Source organism: Rhinolophus sinicus, chromosome 16 (genome assembly GCF_057876585.1).
Source record: "Rhinolophus sinicus isolate RSI-liver-muscle chromosome 16, RSI-T2T, whole genome shotgun sequence".
Classification (NCBI taxonomy): Eukaryota; Metazoa; Chordata; class Mammalia; order Chiroptera; family Rhinolophidae; genus Rhinolophus; species Rhinolophus sinicus.
In genome coordinates this window covers 74159475-74176247 of record NC_142516.1, presented here as the reverse complement: position 1 = coordinate 74176247, position 16773 = coordinate 74159475, and the positions used below count along the sequence as shown (strand labels likewise).

The window sequence follows — 16773 nt, the reverse complement described above, 5'->3', positions numbered from 1 at the left end:
CCACTATGGAAAACAGTATAAATGTTTCTCAGAAAATTAAAAAGACAACTAACTATCATAAAATTCAGCAATCCCACTTCTGGGTATTTATCAGAAGAAAATGAAAACACTAACTCAAAAAGATATCTGAGCCTCCATGTTCACTGCAGTATTACAACAGTCAAGATAAACAACCTAAGTGTCCATCAATGTGAATCGATAAAGAAACTGCTGTAAATATATTACATAATGGGGTATTATTCAGCCATAAACAATAGTGAAATCTTGCCATTTGCAACAACATAGATGGACCTTGAGAGCATTATGCTAAGTGAAATAAATCAGTGAGACAAAGAAAAACAAATATTGTATGATCTCTCTTATATGTGGATTCTAAAAACCAAAACAAAACAAGCTCATAGAAATGGAGAATGGGATTGGTGGTTGCCAGAGGCAGGAGGGAGGACTGAGATAAATGGGTGATGTCGGTCAAAAGGTGAAAAATTAATTAAACAAAAAAAGCTCGAGGGAGAAAACTGCTGATCCTCCTTTTACCATATTTCCTTTTAGCATCAATTCCAACTTTAGCCCCGAGCAGAGCATTTATTATCTCTAACCCTGCAAGTAAACAGATAAACAGAATCTAAAACATCTTCAATTATTTATACCCAGAAAGAGTCTTTCTTAACAAGGTTTTATTTTTATTTACTTTTTCTGTTTCCAAATAGACTTGAGTGTGTAGAAGTTTCTTTGTCAAAGAACCAAGGAAAGCTCCAAGGACAAGAAGAAGATGACATCTGAGTAATCAGCTAGTTATTCCAAGATTCTGGTCTCTGATCTTTCGTTTATTATTATGACCTGCTAAAAGTTTGGACTTTAAAACTCTTTATAAAGACCTAATGTTATGTACCTTAAACTCTTTCTCTTTGTGTTTTGATGGTAATATCTGTAGTTATTGTTGTAGTACTTTGTTGGAATATATATCTTTTTATGAATGAGCTGTCCTAAGACAGAATAGTAATAGAGGATAAAACTGATTTATTGTTATACTGTTCTCCCTGTTGTATCTATATGGAAACTGTATATTCTTTCCTAGACCCTGTCAACACAAGAGCATCCAAACCAACAGAAAATTTTATGGGTTTGTCAGCCTTTATTGGGGCAAAAAAGAGGACATGCCTTGAAGCAAGATCAGGGGACTGAGAAAATGCTCCCTTGAGGGTGGTTACACCTCTAAGGTGGTCTAGAAAAGAGGATTATTCTGGCATGACAAAGGTGTGTTAACCTAGATGCACGAGAACAATGGACAGGGCTTGCTTAAGGCAAAGATATATCTTTTACTAAGGAACTTATAGACCTTTGCTACCTGACTAGCTTCCATGACCTGACAAGTTAGGAATTTATGATCAGATTTCTCTGTGAGGGTTACTTTAGGTCACTGAGCTTGTCAGACTTGATACATATCCCCCCTTTCAGTCACAGTTCTCCATTTTGGTCATAAATCAATCCAAAGGATGCATTGATAGCCAACCTTTTGGTCAGATAGTGCCTCACAGCATTAGGAAGTCCCAGTATTGACATTGTCTTGTTGAAATGGTGGACCATTAGGATGGGGAAATACTGTAACCACGGGATATGAGTTGAGGTTGAATTTTTTTCAAAAGGAAAGGATAGGTAAATGGAAGGCAGTCAGGTCCTACGGGCCTTTATTATGAAAAACACTCGATCTTTTCTATCCTGTGAACAACTGCCCATTTTTTTTCTCCTAGTCCTGGGTTATCTCAACCCTTATCCTTTAGTGCCACCTTGAGGATTTTCTAAGAATAGCTCAAATAAAGTCAAGACCTCCTACCTTAAGTGAGGGAGGTGGGATTCCAAGAGAAAACTCACCCAATAGGAAGGGGGAGCTGGTGGGGCACAGTGGGCCACTGCTGGTACCTAATACTGGTCTGCAGGGTGGTCGTGGCTGTCCTTCTTTGGAATTCTGCTGACTACACCAAGTAAATGTTGGTGAAAGAACATCCAACCTATAGAAAAGTTTTATGAGTACCTGAGCCAAAGTTTTGAGAATATGCTCAGAAGCAAAATCTCAATGGATTGAGAAAATGCTCTGGAGAATGGCAGTTTTAAAGCGTATTTTATACACGTATTATCAGAGGATACAATGTAAGAAAAGTTACGTGAAATCTATTGAGAGTAGATTAGGGAGGTGGGAGAAAGCAGAGCAGGGAAATGTCTAGGATTGGATAAAAAGCAAAATGGAGAGACACATACTTCTTTTACATTGGTAGGTATGGGATAGTTAACATTTAACATTTATAGTGCATAGAAATGGACAACAAAGTAAAAATGAGGAGTTTTGTGGTCTGCTCTGGTGGTTTGTGCCAGCGGTTGTGCCATCAAAGGGTCTGGGAAAAAAATTACTTGGACATTTCAAAGGTATATTTTAACAGATGCAATAAAAACAGTGGACAGGACTCATTTAAGGTAACGATTGACCTTTGCTAAGGAAGCTAGAGGCCTGGGATGTGACTACTTGCCATGACCTGTCCAGTTAGGAATTTATGATCAGACTATCCTGTGTACTCACTTTCAATCACAAAGTTTGTAAAGCCATCTATATGCCCCCAACCCCCAGCTGGTCAGGTTTTTTATATAGCTCCTTTTTTGTTCACATATTCTTTTTGACTGGAGAAAAGAACAGCAAGCTAATACTGTGGAACTTTTTGGTCTCTGATCTTTGGTTTATTATTCCCATCTCCCTCTACCCCTCGCTATTTGCTTCCCTCCCCTGGGAAGATTCTCCCTCTCATGATAGTACTCACTTCCTGCCTATGGATGCCAACATTTGTCCAGGTTCTAGTTTTGAATATTGCAGGATGGACATGAGGTGCTCCTTGGAAGAGCTCAGATTTTTCACTGTGGGTTTAGACCTTGCCTCGTCCTTGAGGATTTCCCTAATGGAGCATGTGAGAGAAACTACTGAGAGGGGCCCTCCTTCCCCAACAGAGAGAGATAGAGAGATGAAAGATGAGAGGAGAGAGAGAGCGCGTTGGTCTTGCTCTGCAGTATCTGCCCAGCTGAAGTGTCTCAGAAGCTGACTGCCTCTCAGCTGTCACAAAGAGTCCTCAGCCAGCAGGGTTGGCATGTTGACCCTATTACTCATGGAGGAATTAGAAAACAATCCTTGAGGATGTTAGCTCCAGAGCTGGAAGAGCTGGTTGCTCCACCCTGGAGGCCTGAATTAGCCACTAGGCTGTGCTTCAGTGGAGTCTGACACTGGAGCAAGGCGAGATGTTTTTGGAACCTAGAGATAAACACATGCTATTAGCTGTTCTGCCACCTGCCAAAACAAGCCCTTTGGGGCTTGTCAGCTTCTGGAAGGAGAATACTGCAACACCAGAAGATCTCAATGACTCAGTGAGCATTATGACACCGAGACTAAACCTGGGAGGGAAGAATCAAGGTCATTATCTAAACCTAGAGCCTAAAGAAATGGAACCCATTGTTGACCTGCCCAGAGCAACTCATGATCACTTAACGGGTGCTAGCCCATGGGTGGTCCCTGTTGCTATTTCCAGGCTCCTCCCACAGAGGCACTGGTGTTGGTTTTCTTTATTTCTTAGAACCTTCTTTTTTGCCTGCTTTGGATAAGATCTCCCACACTTGAAGGAGCTATGGTAACAGAAACTACTTGCAATCACACAGCACTGTAGCAGTGAGCTCATGGTAAGTGTAACGCTGACATCATCTACTAGAATCATTCTAGTTACTGGACAGTTTCGGTAGGAGGCTGATGATTACTACTCATTCCTACTTTGGACAGTGACAAGAAGGCTTTCCTTGTTTAGATAGAGAAATTGCAACCACATGGCCAGCCCAAATTTGCCCAAAGCAGTCACTGGGACACTCATCACACAAACATGTCTCATCTCATCCCTTTAGTTACGTTCCCATATAATCACATTTCTACAGGAATCGTATGCAGCTTATGTAGAAAACAGTACTAATGTCCTTGGATGAACTGCAATAATTCCTCATTAGGTGGGGGATGGGCTAGCATTTTAGCAAATATTGAAATGGGAGAAAGCATTTGACTGAACTGTCTTCTAGTTTCAGGACAAGCTAAGACCACTCTCCTTGTGGGTGTTCAGTTGGAGTAAGGGGCAGGAATGCATCTTGAACTTCCAACTTGATTAATAACAGCTGTGACCTGAGGGAGGGTAGCCACATCCTTCCTCCTGTGATGCAGGGTCTGAGGGATCAGACCCTGCTGTCTGAAGCTGCCTGGTACATTCAAGTGGGGCCTTCTCAGCACGCTCACACAGCATGTGCAGGGCCACTGCTGAGCCTTCCTCCCACTTCCGTCAGCCTCCATCTGACCCCTCTCCTTAGGATCCCTAGTGATTCAGCAGTTCTGCACTGAGTGGCTAAAATAAATATTCAAATACCTTTCTAGAATTATCAATAATATATGGATGGCATTGAATTCTTCCTTATTAGAAATACCTTCAGAAAGTCAGACTTAGTGACTCTCTTTCCTGATTGTCTTTAAAAGACCCCAAGTGGCCTTGATGCTCCATAGACAATGTCTTCAAGAGGGAAGTGCTTCTCGGAGAAAGGAGGCAGCTTGCCCTTCTCTGGAATCCCGACTATTGGTGTGACTTAGGACATGGAGTCTTATGTTGAGAAGCAGCTTAGGATTTACAATTAAAAAGTTCATAGGACCTATTTAATCAGGTAATTGGTAAATACAATGGTTGTCAGGCAAAGACAGACAATAAATAAGTATGTAGTTATTAAGGCCACTGATTTGGAATTAATTAGTTTGGGGTTCAAATCTTGGTTCTCTCTCTTAGCAGCCATGTAACCTTGAGTAAGATGCTTTACCTCATAGAACCTCCACTTTCTTATTTTAAAAGGAGGATAAAAATGCCTACCTATGTGGGGTATTGCAAGGATTATAAAGGGTAAGTTATATACTGCTACTGTTATTATTCTTAATGATGTTTTTGGAATTTGAGAGTGTCCTTATACCGTCAAAACACCCCTGGGTGAGTCATACCTTATGAGATAACAGTGATTTTAGAATTGTCAGGCAACACAGAAAAATAACCAGGTATGGGACAAGCCCTTGAGGTCTGGGGAAGGCCAGGAACCTGAGGTCTTAGAACAAGCAGAGATGGACAGAAGATGAGGGACAGGAGGCCACAGACACTCACCTGGATTCATTGCAACACGATGCCTCATGTGTGCTCTGTTCTCATGGTTTGATGTAACTGTAAAGAACGACTGTGTCCTTTGAGTTTCTCAACCAAACCAACTTCAACTGTTAGTGCTTTCTCTGCTACTTTTTCTTGGTTGTTGAGCCCCCAAATGTGCCGGAAGCACTGAAGTAGGTCAACGATGTGCAGGATCTCTGACAAAATGCACTGCTGCATCCACGCCTTGCCTTGGTGAACCTTGCTGAGCAGTGGCCATGGGAAGCTGGTGTTCTCTGCCCTCTTCTCTTGCATATCCTCAGAAAAAGAATAAGAAAAGAAAATACAACTTCCTTGGCTTCTAGTGGACTGACTCTCCAATTTGTCCTGGCAAACTGGACTTGCCAGCAGACATGAGTGAGCTCTGCCTTAAAATTTCAGTCTCTGAGTCCTGACTATTTGTAATATAATGAAAAAGGCATTGGCTTGTTGTAAAATAGAGAGGATGGAAATGTTTAATTACCTAATGGAACAATTAAGCAAACCAGTTTCCTGGCTCATGAGCAATAACGTCACCCATTTCTTACGTCCTGCGTCTGGGGATGGGACACAAAGGGCATCAGCTATCTTGTTTGTTTTCCCTCCATTAGAGCTTTCAGTGAATAACTTGATCATGGCTGTTTTCAAGGATTCTCAGAAGGACTTTGGCCATTTTCCTTCCAGCAGTTTCTTCTGTTACTTATTATTTCTTGGTAGTTAAAAAACAAACAAGTGATCATTATGAAAAACTTAGAAAGTATAGGTAAACAAAATGGGAGAAAAGTGCCTCCAAATTCCCATTCTACTTCCTGTGGCCTTTACCAGTAAACAACTTGGAATGTATTGCTCACTCCTATACACTCTGCTTTGGGTTATGGCGTTTAATCACCATCATAACCCTTATCCTCATATCACAGATGAATAAACTGAAGCCTAGAGCGTTTGGGGGAACAAAGCCAGGAAGCCAGGACTTGATCTGAGGTGGTGTAACTCCAGACAAGCAGGCACGCAGCACTGCAGGGCCATACCAGACCCAGGATTGAAGGTCGATGGTCATTAAAAGTCATTAAAAAGAATTGCAAGAGGACAACAGTTAATGATTTATGCTAAATACGACCTTTCCCAGGGGAACAGCAACCGAGAGCCCACATCCTTCCCAGTGGCCCCACATAAGGTCATGGTCGTAGGCACTGTCCCTAACCCTTTGCCACTGTCTCCATTTGAACATTTCTCAAAAGGGCTTCTGTGCTCTGTGATGCTCCACTGACTTATGGGGGAAATCCTATGTTTTCCCTGCAGGAACCACGTCCACTCTTCCCCTAACAGAATATTTTCCCATCTCTGAGTTATTTCTTCTGGAGCAGGTCCTGAGGTGGTAATGATTGGGGTGAGGGAATAATTTATTCAGATACTGAAGGATGCCCTCTAATCACCTGCAGAACTGTGGTGTATATGATACAAGGGAGTGACTTTTTAAAAAAAATATTAGTTCTTTCTTTTTCTTTTTTTTTTTTTTTTTTTGGTGTTCCATTTATAGGGACATTTTCCCTCTACAGCCAGAGCCATCCTTGTCTCACAGACAATCATGATTTTAACAACAGGAATGCAAAAATGTCAAGCGTCAACCTTCAGTATTTGACATTCCAAATAGAATTCCCGAGTCCACAATAGTCCTGAAAGCCAACCTTTGAAGAGAGAGAAAAAGGTTTCTAAATCATAGGGCCCAGTCTGAACCCTTCATATAAGGTCAACGTCATCAAGGAATGTAGTGTCCATTGCTTAGTGGAGTTGGAGGAAAAGGGGAAAAGAATTTTCCCCAAGACTATGAGAGGGTCAGAGGGTTTCTGCAAGTGGCTGAGGGCATGGCTTACTTGCATTCATGTCTTGTGTGGCTGGTTTTAGAGAGGGTAGGCTCTGGAAGATTCCCATGAGCAGGCTTGGCATGAAGGTCAGGCCACACATCTTGGGATGACCAAGGGCGTGGCAAGCACAGATGACCCATATGACCTTAGGATCCTTGCACAATCATGGGGGAGGAGGAGTGGTTCCTTGAAGAATGAAAGAGAGTAGATTTTGCATAGGTGGTGTCCCAGTCAGATTTATTTTAAGAAGAATAAAAGATTATGAGAGTTCTTGACTGTGTGGGAGAGTAATTAAGCCCCAGAATCAGGTTAGAGTCATGAATAAATCTAATAGGGAAGTGGAAGGAAATGGCAGAAGGTTGATGAAATCGGGAGAATTTAAGTTTACAGTTTCTCGTTAAGTTAGTCCTATGATTCCAGTGGACTTGCCTTAACTTCTAGCCCTACTCAGACACTAATAAAGATCAAGGTTGACAAATATAAGAAAGAGAATGCCAAAGTCTCCCTAATGGGTTAAGATATTTTTGCCACATCAGGCTTTGGGTCCTTGTGTCTGAACTGGTGAACTCCCTTTCCACACCCCACTCTCCTCCGCCCTGATTTCTGTACATTTCTGTAGCACAGGGAAACAGTCCTTAGTTGATGCCCCATAATTAGCATAGTGGAATGTTCAGTGAATTCACAGGGATCTAAACAGTCTGAGCACAAATCCCATCGAGGCTATTACAAGTAGTAGTTTTAGAATAGTCAGGGCTTAGTACCAACAATCACCTGTACAGGTGAAAAACCATGAACACATGACTTGAGGTGAATGCAGTTTGAAACATGGGCCCCAACCACCCCTCCTCCAAGTACCTTTGGGCAATCTACAAAGTGCACAACTATTTGCATGGGCTGGACAGGTAATATGCTGCTGCATGTAAGACAGACAGAGCACTCTACCCCTGCTTACTCAGAGCTCACGACTGAAGACAATGTGGGCAGGCAGCAAATCAAGATTAGTTTGTCACACTTAAAGTAGTATCAGGTAGCTGGACATGCCTTGTACTTCCACTAGTCTCCCAAGATGTCACTATTGGCATCCTAAAAACACCCATTTCCATAGTTTCCAACTTTTTTTCTTATGGCAAGAGAACTTCCCATACTCACAGGCTCACTGAGAAGCAAACTTAATTTTTTAAAAAATTGTGGTAAAATATACCCAACAAAATTAATAATTTTAACCATTTTGATTTAGTACATTCAGTGTTCTGCACCAATCACCACCATCCACGTCTAGAAAATTTTCATCATCTCAAAGTGAAACTCTGTACCCATTAAATATTAATTCCTCATTCCCGGCTCCTCTCAGCCCCTTAATATCAAATGTGATGAGGATAGTATTTTTGGAGTGATTGTGTTCATTTCTTGTTGACTTTCTTATATGCAATCCTCCCTTGATTCAGCCAGAGGTACTGATTGCTTTGGGAAGTGTTAGGATTATTAAAGGGGAAATGAAGTGAAAAAGAGTAAAATGTTCAGTCTTTAATTTCAAAAAGGACTTTTGAGCTCCTGGCTTTCAATAAACATTTAGGCTTTTCAGAGAAAGACAAGTGTCCTTCCAAATTCCAAAAGCTCCTGAGAAGCTGGGGTGGGCACCTAGGATGTGCTTCCTGACTCAAGATCATCTTATCTTTTACTGTACATGTCTTTAGGAAATGAAAATAATCACCAAGCAGCATAACTGTTTTAAAAAATATTTAAGTGGCTATTGTGGGTGAATATCAAGATTTCTGTGTAACGTAGAAGATAGACCAAGGATGGGAAGTTCAGGTGGCAAGGGTCAGCATACTTTTGAATTAAAATCTGCTTTTCCAAGTCTCTATCCTGGGACTATTCAAGAAGAGATCGACTGACTCTTGTATTTTATGGTGGGGTCATGCTGTCCCCAAACTGCATGACTTCCATGTTTCCTCCTAACGCTGAGATCATGTGGTCTTGTTTCGAGTGCAGCCAGAATTATGGTGCTTCCTAAAGCGTGGCCCTGTCTATGGAAAGTAGGTGAGTTTTACAATTTTCAGTGGATGAAATCAACATGGTCACAAAATGTTTCATGGGAAGGGGCGGGTGGGGCTTTCCCCACGCTTCTACACACAGCAAATAGCAAAGGCTTCTGGGTAAACAAAACACGACAATAAAATTTAAAGCCACACTACCTATAACTTTCACTAGTTTGATGAAATGAAGAAAAACAAGCACCACTGGGTGATTCCCCCCCCCCCCCCCGCAAGATTACATTATTCAATGGAAAGAAATGTCCATTATTATAATATTAAAACTTTTCTAATTTTCTTTCTTCCTTCTTTCCTTCCTTCCTTCCTTCCTTCCTTCCTTCCTTCCTTCCTTCCTTCCTTTCTTCCTTCCTTCCTCTTCCTCTTCCTCCTCCTCCCCCTTTTTCTTCTTCCTCTTCTTCTTTTGGCTTTACAATGTTTTTAAGAATTGTGTGGGATGACTGGTGACAATGTTTGATAGTTGTCACTGTTTGTAAGTGGTCTTACTTTGCAAAACAGAGTGTCAGTCTGAACTAAAGAACTAAAATGTTCTTTACGCAATTTTACTATTCCATGAAATTCCCAAAGTGTGGGAACTACTGGCACCCAGCAGTGTTTCTCAGGGTTCACAGTCAGTAAGACATACTCTCTATGGGAAAACAGCGGTCTGCTACAGCTTTGGGGGCAGAGAGAAGTAAAATTCATTTTTATTTCTTATTTTCAAGACAGCATTCTTGCCGAAATGATGAAAGACAATCCAATCAAGAGTTTATGGAGGGGTGCTGGCCCGGTGGCTCAGGCAGTTAGAGCTCCATGCTCCTAACTCCGAAGGCTACCGGTTCGATTCCTACATGGGTCACAGTGGGCTCTCAACCACAAGGTTGCCAGTTTGATTCCTCGAGTCCCGCAAGGGATGGTGGGCTGTGCCCCCTGCAACTAGAAATGGCAACTGGACCTGGAGCTGAGCTGCGCCGTCCACAATTAAGATTGAAAGGACAACAACTTGACTTGGAAAAAAAAAAAAAAAGGCCTGGAAGTGCACATTGTTCCCCAATAAACTCCTGTACTCCTTTCCCCAATAAAATCTTAAAAAAAACAAAACAAAAAAAAAGAGTTTATGGAGGGAAAAGTTCAACGTTACCAGGAGAAAGCAACTGGATAAATGCACAAATCAGAACATTCTACAAAGGTAAATAACAGGTTTTGCAGTTTTACCCTGGTGTTGGGTGTTCTCTGCATCAGAGAAGGTCTTCAGTGGGGGTCTTCACTATTGATGGCCTGTGTTGACTGATAAGGTCTTCCAGTAATTTCCCAATACCAAGGTGGGCAGGGAGCTGGCTGGATGGCTGGCTCCCTGGTGCAGCAATATTTAGAGGTAGGAGAACGGGGAACTCTGGGCCAGATGGCAGGGGAGCCAGGCAAAGAGAAGAGACCAGAACACCAGTAAGACGGCCTTCCCAGTGAGAGATGTTTGCACAGACACTCAGGACATCAAACCAGATGGAGAAAGACATCGACCATAATACACTGGTCCACAAATATTGGCAGTTAATGAGCATTTAAAATAAGTCACTAGATAACAGAACTCCACATGTCAGAAAACCCTACAACTTATATATGAAAAAAATGCAACTTGATAAGCATTCCCTGGATTTGAAAGTAATCCTAAAATTTTGTATGGCATTATAAAAAAGTGAGTTTTGAAACTGAAAGTTTTCTAAACTATCAATAACTATAAATAATGATTTTTGTCTCTCACGATGGTGGAAAGATTGAATTTTCTTTTCATACTTGCTCAAAGAGTGATATTCTAAAAGCAAAAACTGTATTAAAATATATTTAAGTTATGTCAACAGTTAATAAATAAAAATGTTCCCTGGGAAATATGAAAATCCTACAGAGAACAACACAAATGCAATTTTTTTGCTCTGCAAGAAATCCTTCACTCCTTGGATTTTAATTGCAAGTGACAAAATCCAAGTAAATGTGTCATGTTCAATCCAGCATACAGAAAAAATGAGCATAAGGATGTTTCTCCCAGCTTTATTTGTAATAGTGGAAATCCTGAGTGTTTTGTGGTCGGGAGGTTAAGTCAATTGGGATATGACAACACCGTGGTAATGTTATGCAGCCATTAAAACTGATGTTTCTAAAGAGCTTCTAATAACATAAAAAAAAATAGCTGTCATAGTATTAAGTTAAAAGAAAACAAGGTACAAAAGTATACGTTTTGTATGGTTTCAGTTACATTAAAATACACGTATGTTAGAAAAAATAGCCAATGGGATAAAAACTCTCATTGCATCAAATTGCCGACAAAGTGAAGCCCACTGCCGAGCCCAGGGGATCCGGCACCGAGGGCTGTGTTTTGCTGACTTCCAGTGCAGAGGCAGGAAGGCGCAGGACTGTCAGCAGTAAATTCCTGGCTTCTTCTTCCCACACGAGTGTTGGTCAGAGTCACGTGATCTAGAGGAGTCCGTGGTGACCTCCTTCTAGGGTGACTGACCTTCCCTTCTTGGGAGACAGAAAGAATATGAGGGGTGCTGGCTGTGACTCAATCTGAGGACTCTGTAGAACCGTGGGGCTCACATGGGGCCGGGATAGGGCATGAAGGTGGGGGGAGAAGAATGTTCTCCTGAGGCTCTGTTAGTCACCTTGCTTGTGGGAAGTGGGTGCTCATGGCTGAATCAGTGAGAATCAACGCTCCTGGACAGAAGAACAGATTCTCTTTATGTCCTGAGACTCCCTCCCCTCATGAAGCAGAGACACACACAAACACATACTTATACACAATATGCACACCTCACACACACTTTACACAGTACATACACCACACACACTTATACACAATACACACACCACACACACTTATACACAATACACACATCACACACACATTTATAGTCAGCACACACCCCACACACATTCACACACACATTTATACACAATACACACACCACACACACATGCACACATCACACACATACTTATACACAGTATACACCCCACACACATTCACACACAAACACACTTATGCACAATACACACAACACACATACACTTGCACAAACAAGCACTTATACACAATACACACATCACACATACACTTACACACAATACGCACAACACACACATACACATGCACAAACACAAACACACATTTATACATAATACACACGTACACAAACACACAGACATACACACATGCGTACACTCCTATACAAACACACACTTATACACATATAGTAGGTTGGTGCAAAAGTCATTGTGGATTAAAAGGTTAAAAACAGTTGCAAAAACCGCAATGACTTTTGCACCAACCTAGTATGCCCACATACATTTACACATAGGCACACATCCACAGTTACACATATGCACATGTGCACACACAAAACACACATACATTCATGCACACGCACTTATGCACATAAACAAACATACACATGTGCATATGCACTTACACAACACTTGCATGCATGTGTACACTCATGACACACACATACACTTGAAGGGGTTCTAATGAGACTCCCCAAGATGTCCCACTTTGGCATGTGGTTTATTTTGACCTGAAGACAATCAAGACCCAGCAGATTCAAGAAAAATTTTTACCTCTCCCTTCATTACCTAGAGGTATTTAGTTGGAGGGTGAGGACTGGCCCAGAAAAAGAGCTATTACCAGAGATGACTTTTCATCTGAAAGTCCAATCTGTACGGCAGGGCAAGTATCTGCTTTTCTTATTGTTCTATAATTACCTGTCTCTCCTTTGAAACCTCAGGCCCCCATCCCATTCCTTAGCTCAGGTTGGCATATAAGTCTCAACTGCCTGACTGGCCCTTGAGTCTCATATTTTTATGGCACTTGTAAAAAAAAAAAGGAACCATTTTAAAATGGAGTCAGAACTACCATCACAGAGAAACCGCCTTGCATGCCTCACTCCTAAACCTTTAGAACATTAAAACAAGACAAAGTAACCTTTGGACTGGGCTGAAAGCAACATGGGTCCCAAAGAACTGTTTGCAAGGATAACAAGAAAGCAGATATCATGAACAGCAGACTGATGACTATCGGACTGAAAATTAAAAACTTTCTTTAGAACTAGTGTCATTATGTTCGCTTATCTGCACCAATAGAAATGCCTTCCTTCTATTGATGTAATTGTTCCCCTGCCCGTTCTCATCAATACCCATTGTCTTGGTCTCCTAGTTGGACTACTATTTGGGTTTCTGCCTGAAATCAGTACTTCCTGATTAGCTCTGTTTTTTTTTATCTCAAATAAATGCAGTTGCCTCTCACTTTGGCCTCTTATTTTTAGGTTAACAGGCTCACATACGTGATTAAATTTGTTTTTCTCCTGTATATATGTCTTATGTCAATTTGATTATTAGACCAGCCAAAGAACTTATAAGGGTAAAGGAAAAATTTTTCTCCCCAACAACACATACTACATTACAATATAAATACTTAGCAGGGGAGTATAAAAGACCCACAGTTATGGTCAGATGGCCTGACTGTGTGAATCATTAATAATTAACAGTCAAATTCTATCTAAAACTCTTCAACTTGTATTTTCCAGTCCCCTAAGAGTGTGGTTAAACCAAACCATCTGTAAATCGCTTTTCATTATAAAATTCTGTGGGTTCATTGAGACAATGTTTGTACACACAGACCAAGGGAAAAGTCCCAAGACTGAAAAGCTACCTCTGTATGTGGAGGGCAGGGAAAGACTAAAGAAAGAGGCAGGCCACTCCAGAACAGAGTTTATTAAGGAAAACTTACATATGAAGCGTGTCTTGGGTGGTGGCAAGACAAAGGGGACATACCTCAAGCTTCTTGGCAGGTGCTAAAGAATTATATAGACCAGGGCATGATGGATGGGTACTGCTGTGTGACTCATTCCAGATAAGGGAAAATGCCTTACGCGCTTGCCCAGCGCAGAACAACAGCCTGTGCCAAGAACCAGCATGCTGTGGGGCATAGGAGAGAGGTGCATCAGACTTCTCTGGGGGGAATTACGGGAAGCAATCTCCGTTCTGACCCAGACCTAGCTCATGTCATAGAACAGTCTCTTCTCCACAGACAAGACACTTTATCTACCAAGAGATTGTGTTGGTTTCTTCTTTATACACTGGACAGGAACCCACAGTATGAAGTCAAAGACTTTAGCACCTGACCAGCCACCTTCACCAAGCAGACTGCACGTATCACAGCCCAATCCCAGGAGACTTCTGCTGTAGATATTCATGAAACTCGTTTTTGGCCCTTCCTCCCCATGCCCACACACTTCTTCACTCTTTCGAGCAAAGAATTAGCCTTGTCAACAATAGTCATGAGCCAACCACAATCTGAGGTGGGGTGGTCCTGGGGTCATTTCCTGCTCTGCCACCCGCATGTCTAGGGGTACAGATGGAAGGGAGCTGACTACTCCTTCAAATTCCCTTTCAGGGACACGTCCCTATCTACCTTCTGGCCAGGGTGTTTGGCTGGGACAGACACTGCTGTTCCTGCCCTGGCCAGGTCTGCAAGCTGCTGAGTCCTAAGCATGAGGGTCTGACCTCTCATCCATTTGTGACTTCTGTTTGTTATGATACAGTCTGACGTCACCCTCAGGTTGTGACCCAAAGCACAGATACAATCCCTGACAATAGCCCACGAGAGCAAATTCCTCAGGCAGCTGCTGAATAGAGTCCCGTGTCAGGCCTTGGTGAGCAAGTCCACGCCTGCTCTGCTTTGTGCCCTGTTGTGAGCCTCGGGCTGGTGCCTACACCAGGTGCTCAGCAAACATCTGGAAAATGATGAATCAGAGCACGCACATCCTCATAAACAGTTTGGCCTGATTAAGTCCTCAGGCATCCAAAGTCCTGAAAAGACTATGGCGCCATCCCATATATAAATTCAACCTGAATTGAACAAACAAACAAACAAACAAACAATATTAAACAGTAAACAAAAGCCAAGCACAATTCTTACTTCTTCCCCCTATAATAACCACTTTAAAGGATTTCTTTGAACTAACGAATATCAAATTCTTCTGAAAAGCAATCTATCATTTTTTTCTATCCCCCTCTCGTGGGGAGCCCTGCTTTGCTGGGCTGCTCTAAACACAGTGAGTAGTCGTATACAGTACTCTGCAAGCTTTCCTGTTACATGGATAGTCTTAGGTTCCAGCTTTATCGTGTTTCTCTTCTTTTTAAAAAATTGTGAATAAAGAGACATAACATAAAATTTGTCAGTTTAACCGTTTTAACTGCACAGTGTAGTGGCATTAAGTACAGTCACATTGCTGGGCAGCCATCCCCACCATCCATCTCCAGAACTGTTTTCATCTTGCAAAACTGAAACTATCTTTTTATACTTAATGAAGGCCTCTGCTTGTAAGTTCAGATCTCCCACTGCCGTCTGGGTTTCACAGCCTGGCTGGCATCTAACCACTCTTTATGCAGGACTAGGTAGGTGCGGCTCTACACTTTGGAGAGGCTTTACAGGGGTCACATCATCAGGGTTTAGTAAGACCTGTGTGGACTCTGGACAGTGAAAGGGCCAAACAGAGTTGTATCATTTCAGGGAATCCTGTAGTTGTAATCATAAACCTCTTTCTGCAAAAAAGACCTCCAGAATTTCCACCCAGAGTTCTGATTCCTTTTAGAAGATGTGACATCCAGTTGGAACAAATCAGGTCTCCTAGAAATGTCCTCCAGATTCCTGGAGGAAAGAGCCAGTATCATTTAGTTCATGGGTAGGCATTTGGTGGGACACCGTCTTCAATTCAGTCCTAGACATTGCCAACTCCTCAGGACCATGGAAGACACACTGATAAACTAACCATGCCATATTGGAGGAGTCTAAGGAGACTAAGTGTAATGCGGGGTCCTGACGGACAGAAAAAGACATCAGAAAGACAACTGGTGAAATTTGAATAAGATTCAAAGATTGGTTACTAGACCACAGTGACAGTACTGGAGGAGGGGTTGGGGGCCAATCACAGTGGGGGCCACTTGACTTAGATTTCCCTTCTTTCTTCCCCACCCTCCGTGTTTAAGTTTTCATTTATTTCCCCACTAAAATCTCAAGAGCAAGGAGAAATGTGGTACCAAATAAAATGTATTAAATTCTGTAATCTAGAGAGTTGCTGGTCAAATACCAGAAGGCAAAATAATGCTGTGCCAAAGGAGTGAATTTATTGTTATGGTTAAATAATTTTTAACACCCAGCAGCGTCTTATAATAGTGAGCTTTGATCCTTCACCTTTCCCCATCCGTGGATTCAATCCCTTTATTGCTGGAGGGGTTAGGAGATTTGCTGGTAGTTTCACTGGAGTTCAAAGACACACAATCACTGTTTGAGACCCCATTTTCAAGGTCACTGATTTCTGGATTCCATTTTAATTTCAAGCCTACATGATCCACACAAACTAGCCTCAGGGTGAGAGGGGCGCCTGAGATTGGAGAGGCCGCTTCTGGTTTTTAAAATTCTCAGAACTGCTTCTGGTGTGTAATATTCAGAACTGCTCTTCTAGGCCCAGACTAGCTCACACTGTCTCCTGATTTCACATGATGGAGGAATGTGCAGCCTCTGGCCCCTTTGTGGGATGGGCATATGATTCAATCAGAACTGGGCTCCCAAACCAGACCCTGGTACTGAATGTGTTAATAACATAACCAGGA

General features: G+C 42.0%; 1 long non-coding RNA gene across 2 annotated transcripts in view; it reads left to right on the top strand.

Moving 5' to 3' along the window:
* The window catches only part of LOC141571105 (uncharacterized), a 40633-nt gene extending 27008 nt beyond the window's left edge, over window positions 1–13625 (top strand). The window contains exons 2-4 of one of the 2 annotated variants that reach the window (XR_012495674.2): window positions 708–3708; window positions 9074–9121; window positions 9837–13625. This is a non-coding gene — a long non-coding RNA (uncharacterized LOC141571105). The remainder of the gene's footprint in view (window positions 1–707; window positions 3709–9073; window positions 9122–9836) is intronic. The other variant, XR_012495675.2, reaches the window with a different exon arrangement.
* The last annotated feature ends 3148 nt before the right edge of the window (window positions 13626–16773 follow it).